Raw genomic sequence first — 16,309 nt, 5'->3', positions numbered from 1 at the left:
CACATCTATTATTCATCAATTCACACAACAATAGATTACAACACATAACACAGAAATTCATACAATCATGTTATGACAAAATGCATATGAAATAACCGACACTATGCATGTGGTACCAATAAACCGTGGAACCAATCCACCTAACCGATCTACGCCTCATCGAGATACGGCCCACCGACACAATTTCCGCACAATGGGAAATATGTCCACCAACGATCCAAACATCACCGGGATCCAATATCAAATGCATATGAATGAATGAAACACACATAACATACTTAAAAACATCACCGAATCACGATGAACAGTTCATCTCAACACCACATCACCGAATAAGTATGTACGTGTTTTCAACATCATTCAAATAGTCATGCATTCATCACAATCATAATAGTAATCACAACCAATTCATCATCACATCAATTACATTGTCACACCTATCTCATATGCACACAATGTTCAATTCTCATCAAGTAATTAAATCGAGTTTTAAAGAAATAAAGTCGGCCACCGCCCATATTCATCATTCATCATATAAAACATTTAATTACTTGCACAACGCCCAAAACGGCACTAAGAAAGGATTCACGGATCAAAAGATACGTTATTTTAAAGTTTTATAAAAATTCACACACAGCAAGGTTCGCTCAGCGACGCAAGGCAGAAGCGAATCATTCAGACCTCCGCTCATCGAACCTCTAGCGACGTCCAACAGAAGCGAACTACGTTGGGACCTCCGCTCAGCGGAACCCCTCCGCTCAGTGGACCTACGATTACATCAATTCTCAGGTCTGCGACAGACCCTGCGATTTCACACCCTTTTCACCCAAAAACGATTCCAGACATCACATACAAGCATACAAACATCGAATTTCTCATCACACATCATTATACATCAAAACAACGCATCAATAACCAACAATCTATACAAATTCATCAATTATCCCAAATCATAACATACCTAACAATATCAAATCCCAATATACCCAATCGAATCGAATCATACGTTAATCCATCCTATTACCCATAATCACATAATAGAAATTAACCGGAAGAGTCCCCCCTTACCTTAGCCAAGAATCTGGACTTTTCTCCTTCGTCTCCATCAAACCCGTAAGCCTCTTTTCATCACTTTCAGCAAGAATCTCCAATCTTCAAACCCGCTTATCTCCCTCACCGAGAACTTCCCTGACACGAATTAATATATCAAATCGAAGGAAATTTCGTGTAGAATCCGAATCTTCAAGAATTACCTGATTTGGAGCTACGAGCAGAGAGTTATGACCCATTTTGTGAGGCCTGCACCATGAATACGAAAATCTCTTTTCTCCATGAATTCTCCTTCTCTCCCTCTTAGGTTTTCCTTCTCTATTTCTCAATTTTTTATTTACTTGTTTTATTAAAACATGGCATAATTTAGTAATGGGCTCAACACTTAACACCCCCTCATTACTAAATACTCCACTTGGCCCAAAGACCAATACTCAATAATTCTTCCAATTAGTTCTACGAAAATACCAATTAATTCCAAATAATCATTTAATTTCCGATTAAATTAAAATTAGAAAATATGGGGTGTTACAATTCTCCCCCACTAAAAGAGTTTTCGTCCTCGAAAACATACTTCAAGTGAAAAGTCTTGGATAGGAGTCCTTCATCTGACTCTCCAGTTCCTAGGTAACATTTCCCTAGTCGATCCTCAAGATTCATCTGACATAACCAACAGAAAGCATGTCTCATGCATTCAATCTCAGCTCTTACGTCGTATTCGACCACCTTAAGGCGTACCACTCGCTATATCTCGAAAAGGTTAACGACAATGAAACGTCGAGGTCCGACCCATACATTACGCCCATTAACTGAATAATATAATTACTCAATCCATGGTATGATCACACCTGATCAACACTGCAGTAATGCATACTATCTACCGAACTTACCAACTTTAGACACACTTTTCCATCTGAGCGATAAAATAATACTTACACTTTTCACTAACTGCTTCCTTCAAGAGACTTGATAACAATATTCCTCTATCATTGAATTTCAACTATCTGACTCCTCTCAAGTCACACCAGCAATTATCCAACACGTTACATTCCGCTTTTGCTGCACTATCCTTATTACTCATTACAATCATCATCCCCAATTAGATTTCTTAGTTTTTCCCAATTCCAATTCTCTTTACTCATTCGTTTAAAATCCTCCTTTACCATACATGGCACTAATTTACCACTTAGCAATACTTATACTCATTCAACAACAAATTCCTGAGTTACTATATCTATTAAGACATTCCAATCATCGGAACGAGTACACATGAGTAGTTATAATCACACTCATCAACCTCAATATACCATTGCTTACAAAATAGCTCAACTGAGTCCCACTCTTCTCCAAGAATTAAATCAACTTCGTACTTCATAGAGTATAATTCCTCATTATATATGGAAATCTACAATAACACCTTTCAACAGTACAAAATTATTATAGCATCATATAGTATCAACTCATCGTCTTAACTTCGCCGAATGCATACTTGTCGACCACGTACAACCATAATAACATGCTCATCATCTTGGAAATTATTCAAAAGAGTTCTAATTCCCCGGCACAACATCTTTACATCCACTAGATTCTAAATCCAACATATAGATTAATACATGTTCTCTACGTAGGCTCCCGACATGTTAATTCCTCACTGTCCACGAGTAGTACTCACAACACAACTCTACATCACATTTTCGCTGCGCGACTCTGATTACCTGTATTAGGTCATCATCCAATATATTGCACTCTTTCATATTCACTTCTTCATAAGTTCACACAACATAGTGAGTGATTTATTCTTTACGGCTTAGTATCCATCGCATCTTATACCATTAAGGTAACAAAACAAATTCATTCTATTTATATGATTCCGCCTACTATCAACAAGAGATTAAGGGTGATCAAGTCCTCAATTTGTCAATAGATAGCTGACAACCACATTTAAGCATAAATTGTCATTACTACATAATAGTGTCTCTTCTGAGTTTGCACTCAACTCATTAACATCGTCATAGTCCAATAATTTACTACGGTGTCCTTCTTCTGGAATATTCCTTCAAAGCTCAAAAACATCAAGAACACAAACCTGCTCACTAAACCTCATCATACGGTTCTCGTCGATTCTGAATTCACCGCCTTTATCTTGGTAATTCAAAGTCAACTTATCGGTCAACTCTACATCAGCTTTCTGACCTTCTCTAATCCCATCAAGAATACCACTAGTCAGCTTTAACATACCCAATCTAACACTATTAGGAGTACATTCACATATCAATCTCAAATCTCTAAATTATCCAATTAAATCTAACTCTTTCACCATCAACACCAACATATTTAAAGACTTCTTACTCAACGCATAAGCTACTACTTGCTGATTTTGCATCAATACACCACCCAAACTCATCAATGACGCATCACAATATACCATAAACTGTTCTAAAGTTAATTTCACAATTACTACTAATCCACCCCCCACTTAAAATCCATCGGCACTCAATCATCTTTATTACTGAACACCTCATCAACTTATTCATCACAACATATACTACTCAACTTCGTTTCAAACAATCGCGGTAGTAGGCATTCCTATTCAACAAGTTTTACACTTCCTTAACCAACTTCAAAATATCTCTTTATAGGATCACTCTACTGTATTTATAACTCTCCCATAAGGTAGAACATAACCTCTCCTCTTCGTAGGTTCAAACAACACATTAATCCGACACTCGGAACTTAAGATATGAATTTTCCAACGTCATCCGAAATGCAACATCGACATCATGCAGCGACACTCTATACGATATCTCCAAAACTCTTCAAATGATATATTCAATTCTTAAAATTGCTTCTCAACAAACCTTTTAATTGTTCCTTCATTCCGTTCAACTCTGACACTGACATCCCATGCAGCACCAACAAACAAGTCTAGTTTTGAGAACAAGCGTAACTGCAACTTCACCTCTTTCTAACATCATACTGTCACAATTAAATATGTTACAGTTGCTGCAACCATTTTTATAACAAGGTTCGTCTCGTTAGCTTTCCGACACTTCAAACGGAACTCAAATCGGATGTCTAGAACTCCAGTTATGAATTTTCGAAGCTTCATAACGATTCAACAACTGTCCTGCGTTTTTCTTACGGAAATTCCGCTCTAAAACTCATCATCTTCAAATCAATCACATTCTAAACAGCTCCTTATCATATCTCTTCACTTCCAAACATTCTTATAACTTGAGCAACACATCCCATCGCCGAAGTTCGTCTTCTGCAACATCACGAAACCAAATTCATGTACGCCATCATCAACCTTCTTATCCTTGAGATCATACTTGTCTCTTCGCATTACCCGTGCGTCAAAAAAATTCTCAACAACATCGATAACCTCTACCATCATCTCAATTACTTACTAGTAATCCTACGGCAAGGTTTACGATAATACTTTCTTTAATCACCGCTTCAACAACGACCTTTCACATAGGGCTACTCACACGACAGCATCACAGTCCATCAGTAGCACTTGAAGCATCACAACTTCAAAATTCCATTTTCTATAAATAACCATCATCTACTCCGAGGCACTCCAACTAAAATAACAACCACAGTCTATGGCCCATGTCACCTTCACTTCAGAAAACAATAACTCCACACTCTTGTACTGCTGCCCTCCGCATCACGCTAACATCTTGCATCTGAGACATATCCGAGAAGCATAGCTTCTCCCCCACTAGTTTCAATCCCACTTCTGCAGGCAATCAGTTAGAACACACCGAGTACCGACAGTGTTTCCCACACATGACGCATACCGAAAGGAAAATTAACAACAAGTCTCTGGTCACATGACCGACTATGCTCTGATACCACTATTGTAACACTCTTCTAAACCCCGCGGCAATTAAATAAATATATCAGAGTAAAAACATATACACAAGGGTGCCACAATTATTTAAAATAATTAAATCAACTAAGGTCAAAGCCATGCTTCATTAGGAAACGATTTAACAAAAACACGATTATGTTTATCACAGCGGAATAAGAAACATCATCAACGTAATCAAATGGAAATATAATCCAACACCAATTAAAAATAGAGAATTCTCATAAAAATTCTAAAACTATCGTTCCCCAGTGTTACAGATCAAAGCATGACCGACACGACCCAACATAAACGGATAAACTCTACGAGTCATCCTCACCGAGCACTAATGTCGCTACTCCTCAATCTGAAAATTGTCAACAAGTAAGGGTGAGTCTCATTCTCAATTAATCAATGTTATGCGTTCATAAGCAACAAAACATCATAATATATCATTCACCCAATTTGTCATATATTCAGATTCACATCTATTATTCATCAATTCACACAACAATAGATTACAACACATAACACAGAAATTCATACAATCATGTTATGACAAAATGCATATGAAACAACCGACACTATGCATGTGGTACCAATAAATCGTGGAATCAATCCACCTAACCGATCTACGCCTCATCGAGATACGGCCCACCGACACAATTTCCGCACAATGGGAAATATGTCCACCAACGATCCAAACATCACCGGGATCCAATATCAAATGCATATGAATGAATGAAACACACATAACATACTTAAAAACATCACCGAATCACGATGAACAGTTCATCTCAACACCATATCACCGAATAAGTATGTACGTGTTTTCAACATCATTCAAATAGTCATGCATTCATCACAATCATAATAGTAATCACAACCAATTCATCATCACATCAATTACATTGTCACACCTATCTCATATGCACACAATGTTCAATTCTCATCAAGTAATTAAATCGAGTTTTAAAGAAATAAAGTCGGCCACCGCCCATATTCATCATTCATCATATAAAACATTTAATTACTTGCACAACGCCCAAAACGGCATTAAGAAAGGATTCACGGATCAAAAGATACGTTATTTTAAAGTTTTATAAAAATTCACACACAGCAAGGTTCGCTCAGCGACGCAAGGCAGAAGCGAATCGTTCAGACCTCCGCTCAGCGGACCTCTAGCGACGTCCAACAGAAGCGAACTACGTTGGGACCTCCGCTCAGCGGACCCCCTCCGCTCAGCGGACTTGCGATTTCATCAATTCTCAGGTCTGCGACAGACCCTGCGATTTCACACCCTTTTCACCCAAAAACGATTCCAGACATCACATACAGGCATACAAACATCGAATTTCTCATCACACATCCTTATACATCAAAACAACGCATCAATAACCAACAATCTATACAAATTCATCAATTATCCCAAATCATAACATACCTAACAATATCAAATCCCAATATACTCAATCGAATCGAATCATACGTTAATCCATCCTATTACCCATAATCGCATAATAGAAATTAACCGGAAGAGTCCCCCCTTACCTTAGCCAAGAATATGGACTTTTCTCCTTCTTCTCCATCAAACCCGTAAGTCTCTTTTCATCACTTTCAGCAAGAATCTCCAATCATCAAACCCGCTTATCTCCCTCACTGGGAACTTCCCTGACACGAATTAATATATCAAATCGAAGGAAAATTCGTGTAGAATTCGAATCTTCAAGAATTACCTGATTTGGAGCTACGAGCAGAGAGTTATGACCCATTTTGTGAGGCCTGCACCATGAATACGAAAAATCTCTTTTCTCCATGAATTCTCCTTCTCTCCCTCTTAGGTTTTCCTTCTCGATTTCTCAATTTTCTCTTATTTACTTGTTTTATTAAAACATGGCATAATTTAGTAATGGGCTCAACACTTAACACCCCCTCATTACTAAATACTCCACTTGGCCCAAAGACCAATACTAAATAATCCTTCCAATTAGTTCAACGAAAATACCAATTAATTCCAAATAATAATTTAATTTCCGATTAAATTAAAATTAGAAAATATGGGGTGTTACATTTATCCATACCATAAGAGGGCATGAAGTCTTTCGTTTGGATGTTAACGGGACATCGAATTATCGTTCGCCTTAAGACTGTCCCATGCCATAGAGGGGCAGCTAGTCTAAGGGAAGGATCAGAATAGCCTTCCTCTTTAGGCAACCAGAGGATACCTCAGCACTTCGTAGGCAACTTTGAGGGGCGAGGTCATATTTGGCAAATCGAAGGCAGCATCATTGGGGACTTATGACCTTTGAATGAACCGAGGGCAACATTGCTGAGGTATCCTCGTATTCGAGGGACATGGCTATTCTTCAAAAAACACAAGGCAACAGGCAACAGGCAACAGGCAACAGGCAACAGGCAACAAGAGAGGTACCATAAAAGGTACGTGGGTGCAACAATCATGTGATCAGATTCGATTATATTATCTTGTAATTAGGTGATTCTAATTCAATTCATGGTTGTCACTCCCTAGAATTACTAACCACACAATAATATAACATGACAGGTTTAAGTACCTTCAAGGCCACATAATACAACCTCGAAGCAGATACAAAAATATTATGGGAATGGGTGAAAAAGAAACCAGTGGACCAGCAGTGCAATAGGTTTGACATAAATAATAATTAAAGAAAGTAAATCAGATAGGTTTTAGGGTTACCGACTGTTGAGCTTTGATGGTTGGCTAACCCTGAAAATTAGGAAAAGAGAAAACAAATACAAAAGGGGGTGAGTGCATTATCAATTCATTGACAGTTAAAGCTAACCCTAATTTGATAAAAAAAGGCAAAAGAAAATAAAAAAATAAATATGAAATAGGACTTAGCTTTTGATCTGATATGGTTCGTAGTCGGAGGAAACCTGGTGCTAACCCTGAAGAAAACTGCACAAAGAAAAAGAGAAAATTTTTCAGTGTATGACTGATCTACAAACCTTAATTGATCAAAGATCTATAAACCCTAAAAAGTTTACAAACCCTACCCCTGAACAGGTTTATTCAAGAAAACTTATTATGACCTAAAGGGTTTGTAAGGCTAAAAATGCGTTAATGGATAACACCTACCAATAGCAGTGATTAGTGATCATGATGAAAATAAATAATTAAAATAAAAATCAGGGTTTTAAACATTAAATTATTACCCTAAAAATAATCATTAGTAAAAAACCTTTTTTATTATAAAACCATTATTATTTTTTTTATGTTATATAAACATTATTATAAAAAAAAGTTTTAAAATAAATTAAAAAGAAAATAAAATAAAATGACAAAGCAAATAAAAATAAAATAAAATAAATGAATAAATAATAAAAAAAAAAAGGACTTAGCTGGTGATCAAGTGTGGAGAGCTCTTGATGGAACACCATGGGGCATCGCATCCTGAGTCGCTAGACAAGGCTTTGTGACGATCCAAGGGTAGACATCTGGAGGCGCATCGTAGGCATACCTGGGAAGAAAGCACTGGATCTGCAAGCTAATTGTAAACAAAAATATGGAAGTACCTGCGTGGGATTCGAACACAGGTTTCACAGTTTACCAGCATATACTCCTTGCCAAACGCGCTGCAGCTTTTAAGTCGTTAGTTAATGCATAGGAAAATAAGAAATATTAAATCCAGGTCAACCTCTAGCATTCAACGCTAACCAAACGTGGGCCCCATTACTTCGCACATCATCCAATCAGGCGTGGGGAGAGAAACACTATTTGTTGACTGGCCAATGGGGGACGTCCCACGAGCCACGCATGCGGTCAACCATTCAAAGTTACTGTTCACTATCTTCCCCACAAATTCTGCTGCGCTTTTGCTACAAAGTCCAACCACGCTTGCTACGATAATTTCGTGGTTTTTTCTACAAGAATTAAACTCAAAAGATACACGTTAGAAAAACAAACCAAGTACCCAGATCCATTAAATAGGACCTCACGAACTCAATGGTGGCATTCGTTTGGATCGAAACAGCCAGGAAGTATCAAAACGAAGACGTTGAAGCTTAGAGCCTCAACAATGGTGAAACTTAATCCGAACCTAAAAACCTGCAAGCTAGGCATCTAAATGACTGTGAGCGTTAATATAAACACGAATGCATGCACAAATATGGCTTATGGAACACGATACGAAAATTTAAAGGAGGAGAAGATTTTAACCACTAGTGCAATTCGGAGATGATGATTTGGGAGGTTGTAGCCTTCAACAATGGTTGAGGATGATCCCCTACGTTCTCAGGAGATTGATAAAGTGCCTCTGAACGGCTAACACTCGTGGAGGAAGAAGTTTTTCCTTTGCCCTAGTTTTTTGAGGTTTTTTGTGAAAGTTATGGTGGCTAGGGCTTGCGTTTTTTCGTTAGGATTCGTCCTCCCTCATGCTGAATGCTATGAGAATATATAGAGGGAGGATTAGGGCAAGATATGTGAGAAAAGATTGAGAAAATATGTGAGAAAAAGATTGAAAAAAAATTTTCATTTAAAATCTCATGGAATATTGCTATATTTGTTTCAATCTTTTCTCAATCAAATATATTTTGAATTACTTGGGCCCCAAGGGTGATTTTATGATTGATAGAAACCAAATCCTTTCTTAATTTGATTTTATTTTATTTTCCTTGATTTAATTTATATAGAAATCAAAGATAAATAAAAATATAAATCCAAGCCATGCACCAACGAAATTTGCTGGTCTCCAAGGTGATTCTTGGGCCTTCATATGATCCAAAACAAAGCCCCATAATTTAATTCACTATTTTTGATATTTTTCTCGATTTATTTGAATATACTTCAAATAAATATAAATAAAAATTCCAAAAATATGAGAATGGTTTTATAGGTCTTTATTTGGGTCATGCAAATGTTAGAAGTCCAAAACCTAGGCCCATTAGCTTAAAAATCCAAAATTGGCCACTTTGCCTTTTGTGCATTCTCTCAAAATCGCCCAACTTGTGCAAGTGATAACTCCTTCAATTTTTATTATATGAATATGATCTAGGACTTTTTGGAAAGCTCAATATGTCCTCTACAAGCCACTTTGGAACATATTTTGCATTTGAAGAATTTATCTTGATGATATTGGCTTTGACAAATAATTGCTTTTGGTTGACTTTCAAAAAGGACCTATAATCTTTTAATCCATATCTCTCAAATGAAGCATTTTTAGACTTGGCATGTGAGAGACAAAGTTGTAGAGAATTCAATTTCCTTAAAATTGAGCTTTGGATGGAAAATTTATGATGTTCCATGTAGGAGTTATGGCTGGTCAAAGTTCAATTGACTTTCTCCTATGAAAAACCCTAATTTAGAAACTTTTGGAATTGTTGATTTCTGATCTTTCCTTAATGAAACATGATCAATTCTTGATCAAATGGTGAATGATACTTCAATATGAGGATTTTTACAAAAAAAAATCAGGAGTTTTGACTGTACTTTGACCACAGTTGACTTTTAGGTCAACCCAATCGACTGTTAACTTTCTAAGCAATTGAGTGGTCAATCTTTTGAATTAAGACCTGAAATTTGTCATTGAGATAATGTGGGGTATCATAGACCATATGGGATGATTTGGAGCCTTTGGTTCATTGATTTTCCTTCAGAACAACAAAACCCTAAATCTTTGAGCCTTGTTTAGAAGAGGGTGTCTTTGAGCTTTGTACCTTGATTTGAATTTGAATAGGAAAACAGTATGGGAAAATTTTGGGGTGTGACAGATGGGCTCAATAATTTCAGACACATAAATGACATTCATTTTGGGGAGACAGATTACGGATGGCATTTTAATCGCTAATGAGATAGTGGATGAGGCAAATCGAAAGAAAAAAGAAGTGGTGCTGTTTAAGGTGGATTTCGAAAGGGCATACGACACAGTGGATTGGAAATTTCTAGAGGAAGTGATGGATAAAATGGGATTCCATAATGAATGACGGAGATGGATTTCAGAATGTTTACAAACATCTTCGATTTCAGTTCTAGTGAACGGAAGTCCCACCAATGAATTCAGGGTAGGCAGAGGATTGAGGCAAGGGGATCCATTATCCCCTTTCCTATTTAGTGGAAAAAGGTTTTAACAGGCTCATGAAAAGGGCAGTTGAACTGGAAAAAATTTCTGGATATAAATTTGAAAATGGAAAGGAAAGCTTCTCTCATCTCTAATACGCAGATGACACAATAATTTTTGGAGAAAAGAAATGGAGAAATATAAGGAGCATAAAGGCAAATCTCACATTATTTGAAATGATATTAGGACCGAAAGTCAATTTCAAGAAAAGCTGTCTTATTAGAGTTAATATTTGTCGGTGCTGGATTCAAGATTCCGCGATAAGTCTAAATTGTAAGGTTGGTTCCATCCCATTCAAATACCTTGGGATTCCTATAGGTGCCAACCCAAGATCCTTGAATACTTGGCAACCAGTGATGGATGTCGCGAGATCCAGATTATCAAAGTGGAAACACAAACACTTGTCATTTAGAGGTAGAGTGGTTTTGTTAAAATCTGTCTTGTCCACAATACCCGCCTATTTCTTATCCGTTTTCAAAGCTTCATCATGTATCATCTCTAGAATTGAATCATTTTTTAAAAATTTCTTGTGGGGAGGAAGTGAGGATGCGAGAAAAATTAACTGGATCAAATGGGACAAAATATGTAGACCCATAGAAGAGGGTGGGGTGGGAGTAAAAAACCTGAGAGATTTTAATTCTTCATAACTAGGCAAGTGGATTTATAAAATTAGAAAGGAGCGGTGTGGTCTCTAGATTAAAGCGTTGATAGATTGTTATGGTGGTTCTGAAGGTATAGTTAGATCGAGTGACAAAAATTGCTCATTATGGTGGAGGTAAATTTGTAATCTAGATATAGGGGACTGTGAAAACTCAGAGGAGTATTCAGTGAAGGAGATTTATAAGACACAGCGAGCGGAAAACAGAATTGAGACCTCTAAAGAGTGATCCAAGATTTAGCTCAAGTCGGGTCCGTCAAAAGTATTGGGCCTAGTCTAGAGGCTATTTCACAACAGGCTGCCAACTAAGGATAACTTAGTTAGAAGAGGAGTCATAGTCCCGGATATTAACAAGTAAATGGGAGGTTGTGACATGGCTGAAACAGGGCCTCACCTTTTCTTTGAGTGTGCTTTTTCTGCAGGTTTATGGTATCGTGTCATCAGGTGGTTTGGATTGTTAACGGTTCTAGAGAGGTTTTAACAATTGGTTGCAGGTGGAGCATTGGGGATGGAAGTAATATGTCGGTGATGAATGAACCTTGGCTAAGAAGGCAAGAGGAAGGTTGTGTGAGTGGCCCTCAAAGGCAAGGTGTGTACAATCTCTCAATTAAAAACCTTATGCATGCTAATACTAAACAATGGGATGTGCAATTAATTTACTCGTTGTTTGATCATGTAAAGGCTAAGGAAATCCTCATGGTTCCGTTGGTGGAGGAGGTTGTAGAAGATAATATGATATGGCAAGAGGAACAAAACGGGGTTATAGTGTCAAATCAGGTTATAGATTATGGAGGAAATCTCAAGCAAACCAATGGAGTAGAAGGATTGAAGGAAACTGGAGTAATCTTTGGAATATCATAGCTCCTCCTAGGGCCAAATATTTGCTTTGGAGAATATGTAGGTGCTGCCTCCCATCTCGTTCTAGGCTCCGTCAACATTTTGTCCAATGTCCTATTTCTTGTCAAAACTAAGGTCTTATGGACGGGGATGATTGGCATGTGTTTTTCGGTTGCACTTCCATACTACAATGTTGACGGGCAGCAGGTTTGTCTTCTATAATTGAATCTCGTATTCATAATTTTAATGATGCTAATCCTTATTCTCAACATTTGTAATAGAGAGGATAGAGGGGAAGCCAGTAGATTTGCTGTGATGATTGTTGAGCTTTGGAAAAATCGAAATAATGTTGTTTGGAATAATACCCAAGACGATGCCATAAAAATTGGTTTGTAGGCCTACTTTAATTGGCAGGATTGGTATTCAGCTTGGGAGATTAGGGATGTCGCCCATGGGTCTCCCCCTCCTATCGTCTGGAATACGCCGAGTGGAGGAAAGTTAAAATGTAATTTCGATGCAGGTTATAATAAAGATTTGCGATCAACGAATAGAGGTAGGTGTGTAAGAGACAATGTTGGTAGTTTTATTGTTGCAGGGGTGGTTTGGGATTTTGGCATTTTTTTCTACTATTATAGAGGAAGCCATGGCTCTGAAAGAAGCTTTGCAAGCCGCTATTTTGTTACAATTGTCCAATGTTATCTTTGAAAGCGACTCTCTAAGTAGTAGTTCAAGCTATCCTTTCTAAGCACTTCGGGAGATCAGAATTTAGTCTTATTATTTTATCTATTAAGATTTTGTTGCTCCTCTTTTTGAACTTTGAAGTTAAGTTCATAAAGCGTCAACCGAATTCGGTTACCCATACGTTAGCTAAGGCGGCCAATTCTTAGACTATGCGTTGTTTTATTAATGAGATACCTCCTTGTATTGCTCCTTATTTGATTAATCAAAGTCGTTAAGTTTTCCTTTGCAAAAAAAAAAAACACCTTAGCTAAAAAAAAGGTGTTCCTAAAATATTCTTCTAAAAAGCATTTTATTTATTTATATATAAAAATGAACAAAATATCCATATAACATCTTAGTTAAAAAAAAGTGTTCCTTTTTTATTTATAACATAAACTAGTACTTAGACCCGTGCGAGGCACGGGTTAAAAGATTTTTTAAGTAAAAAAATATTTTAAAAACACTTATAATTTATAAATTTTATTTATAGTAAGATTACTATTGTATAGATAAAATATTATTGTTATTAATAGTATACATAAAAAAAATATTTAACTATTGTAAATTATAAAATAATTTGGGCATTTCTAATTTATAAATCAAAAGACCAAAAGGGAAAAAAGGCACTCAGAGTTCTAAAAAGTTTGATTATTATTTTATTTTTTTAAAGGAAAACAAAAGACGAAATTCAAAGCTATTATATTTATTTATTAATCAATATTTAAAATTTATTAGCAAAATTAAATTAAATGAATAACAAATAAATCAAATAAAATAGAAACTATCCTACAAAAGGGGGAAGGAGTGCCCCATTCCTTTAAATCTTTTTTAAACATTTTTTAACTAAATTTTTTAAAATTTTATTTAATAAAAACAGCAAATAATCTAAAAAGAATTTAATTTTTATTTTATTTCAAAACAATAACAAACAAACTTAATCAAAAAAGGAACAAACAACCGTCTATGATAAAAAAGAATTATCTTGACTGATTATTATTTAATTAATAAATATCCACAACTAAATGAAAATTAAATTAAAATAAAACCAAAAAACAAAATTAAATCTACAAAAAATTAAAAATTTACTAAAAATTAAAAGAGAGCCATACATGACTTCAATTTTTAATTAAGCTTTTGTTTAATTAGCTTAAAAAACAAAGATCAAATCAAAAGTCATATTTGTTATTTTATTAAATTCTAACAATTTCTTATTTTTATTTTAGTTTTTATTTTTTTGTCTATAAGTATTATACTATCAAAATTATTATTATTGTTTGTTATTATTTACTACTGTCTCTACAAAAAAGACATTAATCGATAGTTGCTTAATCAGCCTAATTAATCAGTGTAGTGATAATCATATTAATCAACCTAGATAATAATGATATTACTTGTGTGTTTCTATAAATCTATTTATTTTATTTTTTTTGAAATGAAGAGAGATTGTGAGAGTTACTTGTGTGTTACTAAATTCAATTTAGACTTAATTGCAATTTTGATCCCTCTATTATTTTTTTGGGGTTTTGATCTCCTATTTTAAAGTTTAGAATTTTAGTCCCTATATTTTAGTTCTCATGCAAATCCGAAGGCAATTTTAAATGAAACGGCGTTCACATTAATGATGTTCACAAATTTAATTTTATTTAAGACTTATGTTGAACATGTCATTAATGTGAATTTCATTTCATTAAAAATTGCCTTCAGATTTGCAAGGGGACCAAAATACTCAAAAAATTAAAATAAAGGGACTAAAATTTTGAATTTTAAAATATAGGGACCAAAACAAAATTTTTTTTTACAGGGAACCAAAATTGCAATTCAACCTTCAATTTAATTATTTTTAACATTTAATTTTTAATAATTGCATGCTCTTTATTATTTTAGGTTTTTTTATTACTTTGTTAAATATGCAGTCGAATTATTCTATTTTTAACTATCCAATATACTTCATTATAATAATCATAAATTAACTAATTAATATGTTTAAAAACATAAAAATAAATTAATAAATTAATTTAAACTACTATTAATTAATTAAATGTAACAAAAAAAGTTAACATACTTAAAACAAAATAAAAATACTATGGAATAAAAAGTTAACATAACTACTATTTATTTATAATCATTGCTTTTTAATAAAATAAAATTAAGAAATGTAATTATTTTTTATATTAATTAATACATTTTTCTGTCATAGAAAAGAGTTTTCTCGTCTAATTAATTAATGATTTAAATTATTAATTAAAATTGAATGTAAAATTAAAGTTTAAAAATTTAAATCTATGTGTTGTAATTAAACTATTCATATTCATAGTATTACTCATGGATATTTGAGTTCGACAATTAATTTACTCTTTAGTCCTTTTTTTTGTGTATCAATTTTTAAACAATATTTTTTGGCTTCGTTATAATTTCATCTTAAATATAATTAAATAAATTATTAATTCAATTAAAATAAGTTCCAATTAATATTTTTGACTCACTAAGTTTTAACATTAAAAATAAATTTAATAACTTTCTATTTTATTTCCAATAAATTAAGACAAACTCTAAATCTTCTTTATAAAAACATAAGATAAATATGTAAACATTTATAAGATGTAATTTTAATTTGACAAATATTTATTAATTTTATAACTATTAACAACAAATTATGATAATAAATTCTAGCTATAAATAATTAAGGCATAAACCATGTGATTTTTTTTCCATGTTCATAGAACCTACAAATTGTAGACTACAATGCTATAAAAACTTATACCGATAATAAATGGAGTATGATTTTATTGACAAATTTAACAAACCAATAGGAAAGTTGTTAAAAAATTGTATTAAATAACTATTTTAGTTTTCATCATTATCCAAATTTCATTTATATCTTTGAATTTATCTATTAATAAAAAAAATTCTATATTGTTTGCTTTTACACCATTAACTTATTCAATCGTCAACTATATTTTTAAATAAATTTTATTGTTTGTTTTGATAAATTGATTTAAAATTTCCTTTTATGCTCTATAATTTAGATCTGAAACCAGGAAAAATAACACAAAAATATATAAAGAATTCAAGTTTTTTTACTAAAACTATATT

This window comes from Vicia villosa, linkage group LG6 (genome assembly GCF_029867415.1).
Source record: "Vicia villosa cultivar HV-30 ecotype Madison, WI linkage group LG6, Vvil1.0, whole genome shotgun sequence".
Taxonomy (NCBI): domain Eukaryota; kingdom Viridiplantae; phylum Streptophyta; class Magnoliopsida; order Fabales; family Fabaceae; genus Vicia; species Vicia villosa.
This window is presented reverse-complemented; position numbering follows the sequence as displayed.